This window comes from Pan paniscus, chromosome 10 (genome assembly GCF_029289425.2).
Source record: "Pan paniscus chromosome 10, NHGRI_mPanPan1-v2.0_pri, whole genome shotgun sequence".
Lineage (NCBI taxonomy): Eukaryota > Metazoa > Chordata > Mammalia > Primates > Hominidae > Pan > Pan paniscus.
Window position 1 is genome coordinate 28,067,257 of NC_073259.2, and position 18,374 is coordinate 28,085,630.

General features: G+C 40.9%; 1 pseudogene; it reads left to right on the forward strand.

Annotated features, from left to right (window-relative positions):
* The first annotated feature begins 11,386 nt into the window (after positions 1-11,386).
* LOC100994560 (phosducin-like protein 3) lies at positions 11,387-12,102 on the forward strand (annotated as a pseudogene).
* The last annotated feature ends 6,272 nt before the right edge of the window (positions 12,103-18,374 follow it).

Below are 18,374 nucleotides of genomic sequence, written 5' to 3' on the forward strand. Positions count from 1 at the left end.
AAGGTCCTGCATGTGTTTAGGATAGACTTGTTCTCCTGGTCTTTGTTAGCCCACTTCAATGAGGTTTCCAACCCAACACATCCCTGAAATTCCTCTGGTGCAGGGTCACCAGTGACTTCCACATGGCTAAATGCAATGGTTAGTACATTTGTTTTCTATGGCTGCTATAACAAATTACCCCAAACCCAGTGGTTGAAAACAACACAAATTTATTATCACCCAGTTCTTAAGGTCAGAAGTTTAAAATGGGGAAGCAGGGCTGCTTTCCTTCTGGGTGCTCCAGGGTACAATCATTCCTTGCCACATCCCTCAGACCTCTGTGTCCATGGTCACACTGCCTTCTCTGACTTCGACTCTGAATCTTTTGCCTCCCTCTTATAAGGACCCTTGTGATTACATCGGGCCCACATGGACAATCCAGGATAATCTCCCCATCTCCAGATCCTTAACATTAACCACATCTCCAAAGTTCTTCTTGCCATGTAAGACAATATAGTCACAGGTTCTGGGGATTAAGATGTGGACATCTTTGTGGGGCTGGGAGGACATTAATTAGCCTACTACAGTTCTCAGTTGTTCTCTTATTGACCTGTCAGCAGTATTTGATGTCCCTGATCTGTCCTTCTATCTGAACACATTTTCATCTCTTGGTTTCTGGCATGCCGTGATCTTTCAGTTGTCTCCCTCCTTCATGGCTGCTCTGTCTGAGTAGCCTCCTTGGCCTTCCTTACTTTTCATGACCACTCTGTCCTTAGTCTTCTCTTCTCTGTCCAGACTCCATTCACTCTTATGGCCTTGAGTATCACCTATATGTTGTGGTTCTTAAATTTATATCACTGTCTATACATCACTGTTTTCTTTCTTCTTTCTTTTTTTTTTTAGACGGAGTCTCGTTTTGTCGCCCAGGCTGGAGTGCAGTGGCACAATCTCGGCTCACCGCAACCTCCGCCTCCTGGGTTCAAGCAATTCTCCTGCCTCAGCCTCCCGAGTAGCTGGGATTATAGGCACGTGCCACAGTGCCCAGCTAATTTTTGTATTTTTAGTAGAGACAGGGTTCCACTGTGTTGTCCAGGCTGGTTTTGAACTCCTGACCTCAAGTGATCCACCTGTCTCGACCTCCCGAAGTGTTGGGATTACAGGCGTGAACCACTGCGCCCGGCCTTATACATCACTTTTAAACTACAAACTTGTACTTCCAACTGCCTGCTTAACATTGCCAGTTAAATATCTTTTAAAACTTGACAGGATCAAACAGGAATTCCTGACCATTCTTCCTTCCCAGATCTGCTCTACCTACAGTCTTCCCCATCTCAGTTAATGGTAACTTCATCCTTTGGTTGCTCCAGCCAAACTCTTTGGAGTTAATCCTAACTTTTCTCTGTTTCCTGCGTCCCATGCACAATCCATCACCAAATCTCATTGGCTCTACCTTCGAAACATACCCAGAATCCAATCACTTCTCACCACCTCTGCTGCTCCCACCCTGGTCTCAGCTGCCTCCCTCTCCGTGCTGGCTTATTCCAATAATCTCCTAACTGACCTCCTGCTTCCAATTTTGCTTCCTACAGCATTTTTTTTTCCAGTGGAGCTGCTATAATGATTCTTTTGAAACAGGTCAGATTGTATTAACTCCTTTGCTCAAAACCCTGCAAGAGCTCCACATCACACTCGCAGTGAAAGCAAAGCCTATTAGGCCTTACATGCTCTGCCCTTCCATCAGTCTCTCTGGCCTTCTCACTTCCTGCTCTCCCTTTGCTCATTTTGCTTCAGCTACACTGGCCCAGCCCCCTTGTTGTTCCTTGAACACATCAGATATGATTCTCCCAGAGAGTTCTTGAACTGTCTGCTCTCTTTGTCTAGAATAGTTTTCCCAGGGAACTGTGCGGCTAACTCCCTCGCTATCTTTGTGTTTTCGCTTAAGAAAAAAGATTATCATCTTCTCAATGGGGCTTACTCTGTCCAGCAGACCAAAGGCCCTTTGTGGCAGTGTGAATTGCTAGAAACTTTTGAAATTAATTGTATAATGTCTTTTTTTTTTTTTTTTTTGAGACAGAGTCTTGCTGTTGGCCAGGCTGGAGTGCAGTGATGCGATGTCAGCTCACTGCAACCTCTGCATCTTGGGTTCAAGCGATTCTCCTGCCTCAGCCTCCCAGGTAGCTAGGACTACAGGCAAGTGCCACCACGCCCAGCTAATTTTTTGTATTTTTTTTTTTTTAGTAGAGACAGGGTTTCACCATGTTATCCAGGATGGTCTCGATCTCCTGACCTCGTGATCTGCCCGCCTTGGCCTCCCAAAGTGCTGGGATTACAGGCGTGAGCCACTGCACCCAGCCGATTGTATAATGTCTTTTAAAATCTATCAACACATTCTTTAATATAGCACTTCCATGTTGGAGAATCTCTCCTATAGAAATGAGAGCACCACTGTGCAAAAATATTTATTGTACTATTTCTCATAGGCCAAAAGCAACTAGAAACAATTGGATTGCTCATCAATAGAAAAATTATTGAATTTATTATGGTAAATCATATTAAAAAACATTATGTAGTGATTAAAAAGAATTAAGTTAGAAGCTTAAGGATGTCAGTGCTGTCTAATTAAGTAAAATGGCACATTGCAGAGTAATGTGTAAAGTATTATTAGCTTTTTGAAAAACAACAGCAAAACAAAAGTCTGCATAACTGTTTTAAGACCATGGTAGAAGTGTAACTGGGTACACACTAAGCTGTCAACATCAGTCACCAAGATGATATGAGAATAGAATAGAATAAAGTAGGAAATAATTGACTTTTTCATAAAATACTTTTGTATTGTTTTCTTCATTAACGTGCACACAATTCAGTAATTAAAATTAATTAATTTTTTAGTTTAAATAATGATTTTAACATATTTTGATAGTATATCAAACCTTTTTTTTTTTGTCTTCTCACTAGTGGTTGCTGAGAAGAACCCTACCTGATTAATGAGAGTCAGGCTACTATTCTATTTGCCTTTATTATACACTAAACTCTGGTTGTATCTACCAATTTTTGTACCTTGGTGCTCACCTACTATAGAAATCAGGTACTATAGGAATCTACTAATTTTTGTATCTTGATGCTCACCTACTATAGGAATCAGCTCTCTTGGAAATTCAAGGAAACATTCCTCTTCAGTTTATATTGATGATAATCATCTAATCTTCCTTATCCCTGCTGGCTCCATCCTTTACTCCTCACCCCCGTTCCTCAGCTCTAGCCAGAACTGTTTCTGTTGTAAAGGTAATATTTTATAGGCTTGTACACACTCAGTGTGCAAAAATATGATTTTCTTTACTTTGCTGAGGCTGAACTTGAGTTTTGTATCAGGCTCCTATTCTTCCTGATTAAAAGAACAAATCTAGTCAATTCAAGTAACTCAGTCAGTTTAAAGTGTTTTTTTTTTTTTCCATGTCAGGTTTAATATCTATCAGGATTTTCTTATTCCTGCTTATTCATTCTGGGGTAGCATCCATGTTCTATGGATTCATGGCCCTGTAGGAAATATCTGCAATTGTCCTTTTCCCTGTGCCAGCGTTTGCTGAGGTGTACAAGTCTTATCTAACCCTGAGCATGGTTGTCTCTCCTATGGTACCCACTGAAGGCTCCATGGCCTTATCTGGTCCAGGGCTGCAGGGTCCACACCATTTTTCACTATGGTGCTTCCATGTCACAAATGCATGCCAATTTCAGGGCCCACATCCTTGTCTCAAACAAACACTGTGTCTTTTCTTGGGGACTCAGGGAAATTTGCCCATTCTCAAGGCCGCAGGAAAAGTGATAGGGCCACCTCAGGGCATCTTGCCATTAGCACGTCATCCAGCCATCCACAGCCTGAGTTCTCTTGCACCACAGTGCTACAGGGAACTCTCCTGAGGCTGTTGCCTTCCAGCATCCCAGACAGAAAGCAGGCTACAAGTCCTCCCTTCTCAAATCCTCAGACTTTTCTGAGGGCCACCCTCCCACCCTGTCTTGGAGTTAAGATCATGAAGGTGAGCTCTGTCTTCCTTCTAGGAAGTCCCGCCAATGACTAACTCACTTGCTTCCTTTCCTTCTCTTCTTCCACCCCTATCTGGCACTAAAAAGACTGTTTTCTAGTGTTGGAACATTGTGTAAGGGGCACTGCAGAGTGGTGGGGGAGCTTGGTCAGCAGGCTTTCTCATATCTTTCTGCACTGATTTTTTTCAAACAAAAGCCAAGAATTTGATATTTAACATCAGCTGCCTGGTCTGTGGAAGGGGAGTAGTTCTCAGGGCACTGAATCAGTGAAGAAAGTCAATGAATTGGAAAGTGCAGAAAGCTCACTGGTTAAAACTTCTCATATTATCATGCCCAATGTCTATACTCATTTAGCCCTTCTGACCTTGGCATCTAGCTTGCTTCCTATGACCTCATCAGTCCACTTTTATTCATTCGAGTATTTGCTGATCACCTGCTATGTCTCAGGCACTGTGCTAGATGTAGAGTTACAGATGGACAAAGCATGGTCCTTGCCCTCAAGAAGGAGCTCGTAGTCTAATGGGGAAGCAGCCTTGTAAACAACAAGTGCAAGGAAGTGTTAGAGGCACTAGGTTAGGTTACAGATAGACAATGCTTTCTATTAGCTGAATCTGTAGAAACTGAGTCAGCTGACAAGGTAGAGGAAAGAGCTTTCCAAATAGAGGGAATAGCAGATACAGAGAAAGAAGAAGCGAGCATGATTTTAGCAGCTACAAGGAGCTGGGGAGAGGAAGGTGGAAAGTCAGGCAGCACCTGGATTATGGAGGCTCTCAAATGCCATACTAAGGGGTATTAACTTTGTACTATAGACCAGTGGATTTTAAACTCAGGATCCATGGACCTTTGAGACCATGGAAGAGCTTCATGTGGGTCTATGATTTCCCCCAGATACTGCATATAAAATTTATAAGAATTAGGTATGGATTTTTCTGAGGTCTGCAGTATTTATTAGGGGATGGAGGCTCTACAGAAGATAAAAACCGCTGGATTAGAAAATGGGAGGCCACAGGAAAGGAACAGAGTAGAAAACAGTCATTAAGAGCATAAGCTCTGGAGTTGGAATATCAGAGGTGCTTAACCAATTTCCTACTCTGCAAAAGGGTGACCATGATAGTACCTCATGGGGCTCTTTGAAGGATGAAATGGGATAAATATGTCATGGTAACTGACACATAGTGAGTTCTCAAACCGTGATTATAATGATCAACATCATCATGTCATTACACCTGTAGGATGATTACTCTGGCCACAGAGTGGAGTGAGGAAGACTACTTAGGAAACACTTGCAATAGTCCATGCAAGAGAAAATGAGAGGCTACACAGAAATTGCAAACTGGCAGCCCAAGGACACAATCTAGCCCACAGGCATTATGTATGTGTGTTGGAGGTAGGGACAGTGTATGTTTACTTCCTATTCAATATATAAGTTATTTAAAAAATTGAACTACTTGCCCCACTTAAAAAGATTTCACGTTAAAAATGTAGGTTTCTTTTAAATTTAAAATATCTGGGAATACTGGGCCTTTGTTCTCGCAGGAGAGAGTCTGTTTAAACTAAGTACTCTGTGCTCCCTTTAAATAAGGTCTATTGTCTCTAATTGGTCCTAGTCATAACTGTTCCTTGTTAATGACACATGTCCTGTCTTACTTGTTTTCTGTGAATCTATGACTACAGGCCTAAACTAAAGCAAAGGTTTTAGGATGTTGAGGAGGTGATGGGTACAAGGAATGTTAAACAACAGAGTTGAGAGGGTTTGATGGCCAACTGGATAACGGGAATAGGGACAAGGTAATTTGAATGGATCACGATGTCACTATCTAAGACATAAAATACAGGAAGGGAAACTAGTTTGGAGGAAAGATGGGTAAGATCATAGCTCGGAGGTAGACAGCTTAAGATGTCTGTGGAACATCTGGAAAGAGATAGCTAGATAACAGTTGAATATATAGATCTTAGGGAAATGATCAGAACTAAAGACAAAGATTTTCGAGTCAAAGATGTAGTTTTTACAGTAACTAAAACAATAATAATTGATGAGATTGTGCAGGGAGAATGAGAAAGGGTGTGAACTCTAAGGAACATTCCTTTTTAAGGGTAGAATAGGGGAAGACACTAGCAAAGAAGACAGAAGGAACATTCAGGAGGAGCAGGGTACAGCCTGGAGGGGAAAAGGTCATAGAAGTCAAGGACCTAAGGAGTTTCCAGGAGAAAATGGTCACTAGCTGATATAGTTTGGCTGTGTCCCCACCCAAATCTCATCTTGAATTGTAGCTCCCATAATCCCCATGTGTCATGGGAGGAACCCCATGGGAGGTAACTGAATAATGGGGGTGGGTTTTTCCCATGCTGTTCTCACGACAGTGAATAAGTCTCACGAGATCTGATGGTTTTATAAAGGGCAGTTCCCCTGCACATGCTCTCTTGCCTGCTGCCATGTAAGACATGCCTTTGCTCCTTCTTCATCTTCCACCATGATTGTGAGGCCTCCCCAGCCATTTGGAACTGTGAGTCCATTTAACCTGTTTTTCTTTATAAACTACCCAGTCTCAGATATTTCTTCATAGCAGTATGAAAATGGACTAATACACTAGCCAAATGTCACAGAGGATCATATTTAGTCCTTCAGAACCTAATCTGAGACATATATTAAAAAGAATCGGATTCACATCCCAGTCCTATCACAAGCTTAGCATGAGACCTTATGCAAGTCCTTTCAATTCTGGGCTCAGACACCACATCCATAAATGAGGAGGTTGGACCAGGAGATTGATAAACTAAGGTCTTTCAAGTGTTAACATTTTAGGATTCTTAGAAACCTGCCCTCCTCGCCAGTTATCACCATTCATTCTTCCTGCAGCCATGCTGCTGCAAATGTGTCTGTGTGTGTTTCTTTTTTCTTTCTGTCTTTTTTTTCTTCTTCTTAATTTTATTTTTATTTTATTTTTTTAGACAAGGTCTCATCCTGTTGCCCAGGCTGGAGTGCAGTGGCATAATTACAGCTCACTGCAACCTTGACTTCCCAGGCTCAGGTGATCCTCTATGTCAGCCTCCCAACTAGCTGGGACTACAAGTGTGCACCACCATGACCAACTAATTTTTTATTTTTTGTATTTTTTTCAACATGTTGCCCAGAATGGTCTCAAACTCCTGACCTCAAGTGATCCACCCACCTTGGCCTCCCAAGTGCTGGGATTACAGGTGAAAGCCACCATGTCTGGCTTCTGTTTGTGTTTCTGTGGCTTCTATACACAGCATGTGACTGAGGTTAGACTCTGTCAGCTCAGCTTGCATCCAAAAAGGAAGCAGCCAAGCGTGCTCTGAAAGAGGAAGGAATTTTAAAAAATACCCTAGTGATAACTTTCCCAATTTCATAGACCAACTGCAACACACTCATGACTTTTCTCACCCTGAGGTGGCTTCCAAAGGAATTCATAGAAATTCCCATGATTTATGAAGGGACCAGTTGTTTTCTGGCAACCTGGATTAATGTGCTTCTAAGACAGAGGATCTTCCCTTCGGTTTCTAATAAATTTATTAACTAGATTATGAGTTACTTAACGGTGAAGCCTTTCTTCGACGCAGTAGGTACTCAGTAAATGGGCATTGAAATAAATTTATGTCTCACATTATTCAATGTTCATGTTTATCCATTGGATTAAGAATGGAGGCCTCCAATTAATTAAAGTCCATTTAAGAAGTGGAATTGCAGGAGGTCTCTAACAAGAGCCTGAAGGGAGAGAAAGTGTTATTGAAAATTATGTGGAAATGGTAGATTCTGGAATGGAATAGAATTGTTACATAAGTTAAAAGACCCCAAGATCGAGGAAAGGAAGTTGGGTTGGGCACAGTGGCTCACATCTGTAATCCCAGCTCTTTGAGAGGTTGAGAAGGGAGGATCACTTGAAGTTAAGAGTACAGGACCATGCTGGGCAACATAGGGAAACCCTATCTCAACAAAAAAAAAATTTTTAAATAAGCCAGGAACGGTAGCATGCACCTGTAGACCCAGTTGGTTGCACCACTGCACTCCAGCCTGGGTGACAGAGTGAGACCCTGTTTTTTTTTGTTGTTGTTGTTTTGCTTTGTTTTTAAAAAAAAGGAAGGAAGATTGATACAAGTTATAACTGAAGTTATAACAGTCAGAGTGTGGAATTAAACAATTATTACTCAATCTATGATTTTGCCCAGCCTCCTTCCTCTGTTTTCATCTGTTGTATTGTTTGCATGAAGGATCGTACCTTATATAGGAAATAAGAGAGGAAGGATATGTCACCCTGATCACTCCAGGGTCCACTGCAAAGTCTTTTTCACCAGGGCAGCCTTTGATATTGGCTGAACTTTAGTCAGCCAGTTTCCTGTGTGATGAGCACTCACGTTTGATTTTTGTAAGCTCGCCACACACCTTCCCTATCAATTTCCTTCCAATATATTTCTGATAAGGACCATTGCCACTTCTTGAGCATCAGGTTCAGGTGCAGTAGTACTTGTCAGAGTTGCAGGTAAAATATAAGACACTCAGATGATTTGAATTTCAAATAACAATGAATAATTTTTAATATAAGTGTGGCCCAGAGCATCCTGTATTTTTATTTGCTAAATCTAGCACCCTATGTTTTGTATTTCATGTCTCTGTTTTTGATGTTTCCTTCTTTGACTTGGTTCCAACACTTCATTTAGCCCCTCTAGAGCCAGTGCTTTTCCACCTCTGCTGTCCTCTGCTGGTCATGGTTGGTCACTGGTGCTGGAGGGAAAAACCCAATAGCTTGGGCTTAAAATAATGTTGAAGGAATATGGATAAAGCATGCGCATCCAGCAAACATTCACTGGGCATAGTCCATGTTCCAGGTTATGTGATGAGCTAGTGAACATTCCATGTCCTCAAGAAGCTCCCAGGCTAGAAGACAAGAGAGACTTGTACGGCACATATACTGGACTGGAAGTCAGAAGTCCCAGGAAAAAACATTCTGGTCTAAAATCTTTCACAAACAAGCTATGCAACGTTGAAGTCACTTAAGTTTTTGGGATTTCTAGCCTGTCATCAAAATAAAGGATGGATGTCAGGAAGAAAAAAAAAATAGTATTGGAAAAATACAGCAGAATTTATCTTGGAGAGGTAGGTTTGGGAAGAGTGAAATAGCCCAGATAGAGCTCCCAAAGTTATGGAAGTATTCCCAAAGTCATGGAGAGGCAAGGAGGTGATGGACAGAGGGTTAAGCAACTAACAGGAGTGCTGGTGGTTTATAGGTGACAGCTGGCTGTGGAAACATCCTCCTTGGAACACTCAGAAATAGCTGGGACATGATTGTATTTCCTGCAATTACACACCATATGTTCCTGAGATATTTTGTTTAGGGGGACCACAGAAGGCTGGAGAATTTTGTGACTCTTGAAGATCCTATGAAATGAAGTTGTTGCTAATCTTTGAGATCCCATGCAGCTCTAACAGTCCACGGCCCTACTATGTATTATGACAGAAATAGAAATGACATACTAAATGAGACCTGAGAAAGGCATGATCCATGTCAACTGCTGGAGTCATGAAGAAACCTCATGACCTATCTGTGGCACCAGTCCCTCCAACAGAGTTCATTAGCACCTTGAATGGTACTCTCCTCCACCTGATTGCTCAGGCTAGAATCTTAGAGGCAACCTCAACTCCTGCCTCTCTCTTCCCCACCTGCCCTTTGATTCCTTCATAGAATTTATAGTTCTACAAATTCTACCTCTGAAAAATATGCTTGTTCTGCCCACTTCACTCCATCTCCTGGACTATCCCAGTTTAGGCTGCCATGGCTTCTTCCTGAACAGCCTCCTAAAAGGTCTTGCTGATTCCCTTCTCGTGCTTTTCTGACCCATTCTCCACAATGCACGCAAGAGTCATCCTAAAAATTTATCCCATCAATGGCTTCTCATGGCCCGTAGCAGAAAACATGATGAAAAAGTCCTTTCTGAGCTGGCTTGTGCATAACTCCTGAGTTTCTCTTCTCTCTGGCCACTGCCCTCTTTCACATCATGCTAAGCTCCAGCTCTACTGACCTGGTGTGATTTATCTCATATGTCAGATTCTCTCTTGCCTTCAGGTCTTTTACAGGTACAAATTTCTCTAAGGACCCTTCCCTAATCCCTCTAGAGGAAAAGTTTTTCATTCTGTAGAGACACTTATCCTAATGATAAGAATGATGATAATAAAAATTATAGTGCCCACTGCAAGCCAGGTACTACTCTGAGCTCTTCATATGTAATAACAGATAAATGCTCCTATAACATAGTTTTCCTATCAAAGTCCTCATAACATTTCATTTAAATTGCTTTCTTGATTATCTAATCCCATTATTATAATGTAGAGAAGACAGGGATTCTCTGTCTTGCCCACCTTTGTAGCAACAACACCTAGCACAGATGAGTATTATTTAAGCTCTCCTTAAAAATGAATAAAACTTTATTTATTTATTTATGTATTTTTGAGATGGCATCTCACTCTGTTGCTCAGGCTGGAGTGCAGTGGTGCGATCTTCGCTCACTGCATCCTCTACCTCCTGGGTTCAAGCAAATCTCCTGCCTCAGCCTCCAGAGTAGCTGGGACTACAGGTGTGCACCACCACACCCGGCCAATGAATACGACTTTAAAATGTGAAAACAGAAGTGTTTCTAGTTAGAGTCAGAGTTGGAAATGGACAGAATGTATTTACAGAGAGGAAAATAATTTACTGTGGCTAAAACAGATGGTACACATAGGAGATAAGCCTGGAATATTATATGGGAGGCCAATCAGGAAGGCCCACTCCTAAGGGGTTTTGATCAACAGAAACTCTTAATTTTTTTTCTTTTATTTTCGGTAGAGATGGGGGTCTTGCTATGTTGCCCAGGCTGGTCTAGAACTTGTGGACTCAAGTGATTCTCCTGCCTCAGCCTCCCAAAGTGCTGGGATCACAGGCTACTGTACCCAGTGAAACTCTTAATTTTAATGCACTCAACTTTATCAGTTTATATTATCTAAAAGTCACCATCAAAAGAGTGAAAGGCAAGCCACAGAGCAGATATTTGCTGCACATAAAACCAATATGGGCCTTATAACCAGAATATACAAAGTACTTCTACAATTGGATATTCACATGCAAAAAAACAAAGTTGAACACATATCAAAACATATACAAAAATTAATTCAAAATGGATCATAGACCTAAAAGTAAGAACTGAAAAAGTTAAACTCAGAAAAAATCAGAGTCACTCTTAGATTAAGCACTGGTTGCTTTCATATATCAAAAATATAAATAACAAAAGAAAAATGGAGAAATTAGACTTAATCAAAATTTAGAACTTTTGTACTTCAATAGACATCAAGAAAATGAAGACAACTCATTGAAAACAGATGTAGGGCCCCAACACAGACACTGAGTGGAATGACATCTTAGCAAAAAGGGCATCTTGCCCCCCAAGGAAAGTCTGAAAGAATTGGAAAACAAGGCAGAAGAGGAGCAGCGCATCCTCCAGCAGTCAGTGGTGAAAATGTATGAAGATATGACTTTGGAAGAGCTGGAGGATCATGAAGACAAATTTAATGAGGAGGATGAACATGCTATTGAAATGTACAGACAGCTGAGACTATCTGAGTGGAAAGCAACTAAACTGAAGAATAAATCTGGAGAAGTTTTGGAGATCTCAGGAAAGGATTATGTTCAAGAAGTTACCAAAGCTGGTGAGAGTTTGCGGGTAATCTTGCACCTTTAAAAACAAGGAATTTCCCCTCTGTGCCCTGACAAATCAGCACCTTGGTGGACTTGCCAGGAAGTTTCCTGGTGTCAAATTTATCAAAGCCATTTCAACAACCTGCATACCCAATTAACCTGTTAGGAATCTGCCCATGATATTTGTTTACCTGGAAGGAGATATCAAGGCTCAGTTTATCAGTCCTCTGGTGTTTGGCGGCATGAACCTGTCGAAAGATGAGTTGGAGTGGAAACTGAATCTAGAGCAACTAAGATAGACCTGGAGGCAAACCCTAAGAAACCGATTGAAGACATGTTGCTGTCCTCAGTGAGGTGCTCTGTCCCCAGGAGGAAGGACAGCAATTCTGAGGGTGACTGAGGCTGCAGCTGCTGTAACTTGCCAAACTTTCTTGTGACAAATGGTCTGGATTTTTTTAAAAAGGAAAAAGCAAGAAGGAATGCTTTTGGGTTTTAGTTTTGTATAAATTATGTTTCATATCTTTTTATTTCAGGAATAATCATTGCTGGAAATGCTGTTAAATTTTTTGGAACTCTTCTTAAAAATTATAACATTTCCTTTTTTAAAAAAATTAAAGCCAGTTATTGGTATGGCACAAAAAGAAAAGAAAGAAAATGAAGACAACTCAGAAATATATTTTGTAAATTATGTATCAGATAAGAGACTAGTATTCAGAATATATAAAAAACTGTTACAACTAAACAATAAAAAGATAAACAACTCAATTTTTAAATGGCAAAGGATTTGAATAGGCATTTTTCCAAAGATGACATACAAATGAACAACAGTCATATAAAAAGATGTTCAGTGTCATTCATCAGGGAAATGTAAATCAAAACTACGAGATACCATTTCACACCCAAAAGTTGACTATACTTAAAAAAAAAAACCAGAAAATAACAAATATTGGCAAGGATGTAGAGAAATTGGAACCCTCATACGTTGCTGATGGGGTTGCAAAAGGGTGCAACTGCTTTGAAAATAGTTAAGCAATTTCTCAAAATGTTAAATTTAGGGTTACCGTATGACTCAGCAATTCCACTCTGAGTTATATACCCAAGATAACTGAAAACATATCCATACAAAAATCTGTACATGAATGTTCATAGCAGTATTATTCATAATAGCCAAAATCTTTCACAAACAAGCTATGCAATGTTGAAGTCCCTGCAAACACCCCAAATACCCATCAACTGATAAGTAGATAAAGTGTTATATCCATACAATGGAATATTATTCAGCAATAAAAAGGAATGAAGTATTGATACATGCTACAACATGGATGAACTTTGAAAACATATTATGTGAAAGAAGACAATCACAAAAGACCACATATTGTATTAAACATTTATTTGAAACATCCAGAATAGGCAAATCTGTAGAGACAGGTAGTAGGTTAGTAGTTGGCTAGGGCTGAGGAGTGGGTATGGGGTAATACAAATAAAATAAAAATAAAAATTGATGGCTAGGCACAGTGGCTCACGCCTGTAATCCCAACACTTTGGAAGGCCGAGGCAGGCTGATCACTTGAGGTCAGGAGTTCGAGACCGGCCTGGCCAACATGGTGAAACCCTATCTCTACTAAAAATACAAAAAGTAGCTGGGTGTGGTGGCAGGCACCTGTAATCCCAGCTGCTCTGGAGGCTGAGGCAGGAGAATTGCTTGGCGGCATGCAGAGGCTGCAGTGAGCCAATACTGTGCCACTGTACTCCAGCATGGGTGACAGAGTAAGACTCTATCTCAAAATAAACAAACAAACAAAAACAAAAACAAAAATGGATTATAGTGGTGGTTGTACAACTCTGTGAGTATACTAGAAAGCATTGAATTGTAAACTTTAGTGAATTGTCCAGTGTGTGAATTGTATCTCAATAAAGCTGCTAAAAATTGAGGTTTTTTTGAAAAAAGAAATTGGTTATAATAAGAGTCATGTAATGTTTTCCTTTGGGATGAATCTGGAGATTTTGATTAGAAAGGGACTTGTGAGACTTCTGAAATGTTAACAACATGCTATTTTGGGGTCTGAATGGTAGTTACATGGGTGGTTTTTTGTGTGTGATAATTTAAGCTGTACCTTCAAGCTTCTTGCAGCTTCTGTATGTATGTTTATTTCACAAGAAAACATTTATAAAAGTATACCAAAAAATATTGATTTTAAACAAATTTAAATTTAAAACCAATCTAAAGGAATGGGTTAATGATTTTATTTTGTCATTACTTGTCTACTATTTACCAGTGGCATGAACTGGGCAAGGCAGCCAACCTCTGAAAGCCTCAGTTTCTTCTCCCGTTAAACAGGGACCTATTATGTCTGTATAGTAGGCTGAACCTATAATTGTTAGTAAACCACCTTCCTTTTTGCCCAGAACATTATAGGCTTTTGACATGATCTAAAAATGTAAAAAGTTATCTGAGAAAATGCCCATTTTCTGGGCAGGAGGTGAACCTCCCTGGTCAGTGTGGCACAAAGAAAGGCTCAGTAGCATGGAGGAATGTTAGAAAAATCAAGTACAGGTGAATTTGGACACTGACAGAAAGGCAGCAAAATGGGGACAAGGAAGAACTGTCTTTGGTGGGTCCAGGTGTAGAGTCTTTTCAGCAGAGACCAAAGAGAGACCAGATTAGGGCTGGCAGTCAAGCACCAATGGGCATGCATCTACCTCTGAGACAACAGGAGAAATAGGTGTTCCCAAATCCTCGGGCCTTCGGGGATTGACCTATCTGGTAAGATCCAAATAAAATAACTCAGTCCTCCCTCTCATATAATTGCAGAAAGTCTAGTATATCTACAATGTTTATCAGGGTACAGGGAGGGGGGAAGCTTTGTCTTTAGTGTTCATCACCTCCTACTGTGCTCAATTCTCCAACCCCACAGCTGTCTTGTTTCTTGTCTCTGCTGTCCTTTCTCTTTACCCTAAGCTAAGGCACAGCTCTCCCTCTTTCCCAAAGCACTGATAATGTAAACCTGCTCCATCTGGTGGTACCTAAGCCTTTTTCGAAGAGTTGGGGATAATGGGTCAAAGAAACTCAAAACAAGAAACTATTTAAATTACCATCAGGGAACAAACACTACCATTAAAATGCCTTTTCCTTCCTCAATGCAGGATAGCATATGAGTAGCCCCTTACTGGATGTGCCTCCTTGAATGAGTTACTTAACTGATTAGTCTTCGTTTCCTCCTTTGTAAAATGGTGATAATCCTAAATTTGCTTCTGGGATTCCTCTGAGGATCACATAAATAATGTATTTGAACACAGAATAGCTATTGACGTAGTAAATGATGCCAGTAGTAGTAGACGAAGGAAAATGAGTAATAGCATTAGATCTCTGACTTGGTGATATATTCTAGAGGCCCATTCCTTCCCACAGAGTCTGTTTTCACATCTAGTCTCTTCCCTGCATCTAGAATTACAAATCACAAGTTTCTTGGGCTGCAAAGGAAAATAGCTAACATTCCTGTTTCTTTATTATGTAGAACATTTTGGCTACCCTTTGCTCAATCCCATCTATCCAGCATAATCCAGGACCCTCTCTTTCCATTCCAAAACTTTCCTAAATACAGAACCCTGGGCCAGGCGCAATGACCCACACCTGTAATCCTAGAACCTTGGGAGTCCGAGGCAGGTGGATCACTTGAGCTCAGGAGTTCACGACCAACCTGGGAAACATGGAAAAACCCTGTCTCTACTAAAAATACAGAAAATTAGCCAGGCATGGTGGCATGCACCTGTTATCCCAGCTACTTGGGAGGCTGAGGTGGGAGGATCACCTGAGCCTGGGAGGTCAAGGCTGCAGTGAGCCAAAACTATGCCACTGCGCTCCAGCCTTTGCGATAGGAGTGAGATTCTGTCTAAACAAACAAACAAACAAACAAACAAACAAACAAAACATAGACTCTAGACCCTAGAGCTCTGCCTTGAAAGATTTAATAAAAACTGGCTGAGCACAGTGGCTCATGTTTGTAACCTCAGCACTTTGGGAGGCCAAGGCAGGTGGATCACCTGAGGTCAGGAGTTCAAGACCAGCCTGGCCAACATGGTGAAACGCTGCCTCTACTAAAAATACAAAAAAAATTAGCCGGGCCTGGTGATGCACGCCTGTAATCCCAGCTACTCAGAAGGCTGAGGCAGGAGAATCGCTTGAACCCAGGAGGCAGAAGTTGCAGTGAGCTGAGATCATGCCATTGCACTCCTACCTGGGCAACAAGAGCAAAACTCCATTTCGAAATTAAAAAAAAAAAAGATTTAATAGAAACTGAAGATAGAGTTTTTTCTCTAAGCAGAACTCAAAGTCAGAGGACCTCTGCTCACCTTTCCCATAAGTCTCACTGGGAAGAAAGGCTGGCATACATTTGTTCTTTCTTTTGCCAGAACAACCCATCGGTGTGGCAGCTTAAATAGTTATTTATTCGTCCTTTAGGACATTCATATCATATCTGAGTTTATTTATTCAACAAATCTTTATTGAATGCTTATTTCATGCCTGACATTCTGCTAGGTACAGGTGAGCAGAGACACACCTGGAGCTCTCTTGGGGCTTTTAGCTGAGTCTGGGACACGGATATTCAATAATAACCAGAAACCCAATGCAAAGTGCAACAGTGATAAATGCTACAAAGGGGAAGTGTCTAGAGCTAACAGAGCACCTAAAACAGAGCTTTAACCTCATCTGAGAGGTCAAAGAAGGTTTTCTCCGAGGAAAGGATACAGCCCAAGCCTGAAGTCACCTTTCTGTTAATGTCCAGAAAAGAGGAAGAGTTCAGTGCATTGCGGGCAGGTGGAGCATTCCAGATAGAGGACACAGAAATGGCTTCCAACTATGTGGGAAACCCATGCTTTAGGGATTCATCATAGAACTCATGCAGATCATGATTGTTCCAAGAATTCTTTCCAGAATTGGCACAGATATGGGCAGAAAACCAAGGTGATGGCCAGGCGTGGTGGTTCACACCTGTAATCCCAGCACTCTGGGAGGCTGAGGTGGGCAGATCACCTGAGGTCAGGATTTCGAGACCAGCCTGGCCAACATAGTGAAATCCCATCTCTACTAAAAATACAAAAATTAGCTGGGTGTGGTGGCAGGCACCTGTAATCCCAGCTACTTGGGAGGCTGAGGCAGGAGAATCCCTTGAACCTGGGAGGTGGAGATTGCACTGAGCCGAGATCAAGCCACCACATTCCAGCCTGGGTGACAGAGTGAAACTCCATCTCAAAAAATAATAATAAAATAAAATAAAACCACGGTGAAGAAGCAAGGCCCTCCTCCACTTTACTGAATGTTGAGGTTGTGCCAAAGTAGTAAGAGTATCTCTAATACCAAAATCTCTATGCAGTATGCTCACACACACCGGGTTTACTTAATGTAGATGGAGTTTCCCTGACATACTCTGGAGAAATGGCTCAAGCCTATACACAGTCATTAGAAAGGGAGGCTTCTGTTATGTTTGCCCAAAGCTTACAGGAAATATCCCTTGCAACACACTCTGCCAGGAAACCATCTTTACGTAATTCCTCCCTGTGCTCCAATGGCACCTGTTGCATGTTCTGTCCATACACTTACCTCATGGTAGTTCATCATTTGTTGATATCTCTGTGTCTTAAAAGTTTGACAGGAAATATAGCTTAGTGTTTAACTATTTACTATGCTATGTTTAATGTTGCTAAGAACAATATTTTTCCTTAAAAACAGAAACTTAATACCTTGGCTGCTTTGGAGGCCCCTCAAGAATCTTGCATTTAAGGAAGTAACTGAAATATTAGAACATTTTGTCTGTGCTAAATGTCTTTGTATTGCATTTTAGTGGCTATTAATTACTAGTAAAATCACTTTCCCTCTCTTCAGCTCCCCTTATTAAAATCTCTGTGATATAAGGCAGATCAAGATGATCAGTAAGAATACATCATTAATTTTGCAACTGAAATTAAATGAAAATAAGTAGAAAAGAAATAAAGGTTTAGAACAGATATTTGGGATAATTTAGAAACATGTTTGAAATGAACTAATTAAATATTAACCTTATCTAAAGCTATTAAGCTAAAAATAGGAAAGCACCTTTCATATAAATTCAGTGATCTGAATTATTAATATGCAAAATTAAATGCCATGTTCAATTTCAGTTTTTTACACAAACATGAATATTGATATTATCCATAAAACCAGAAAGACCTTGCAATCATACGGTGCTTCGAGGCTTGTACAACATGGAGAATTTCAGTTTCCATTAAATAAACAACAAATTACTTTAAAAATTAAACAAAGCTGAATTTTTCAGAAAGTTGATTTGCTAAGTGCCTGCACTATTTCTTCCTGGAATGTAGAGAAAGTGACCCCTAGTGGAATTCTAATGAAGCATTCCTCCAGCTTTGTTCACTTATTTAGCCAATCAACAGATGCTGCCTGGCTGGGCTCTGGAGACAAAGACATGATTGAAAGTGAAGTTTAGGATGGTAGTTGAGAAGCAAGCATTTGTAGAAAAGATTGATCAGAGCTACGAGTGAGAGAGTGGAAGTAGTTAACTTGGCAATGGGCTGGAGGAGAGGGAGGTAGGGTGGCTGGACAGAGGAGGGTAGAAGTGAGAAAGGCCATTCACACAAAGAGCTTGAGCAGCTTGGTGCCTCCTGGAAACTGCCAGT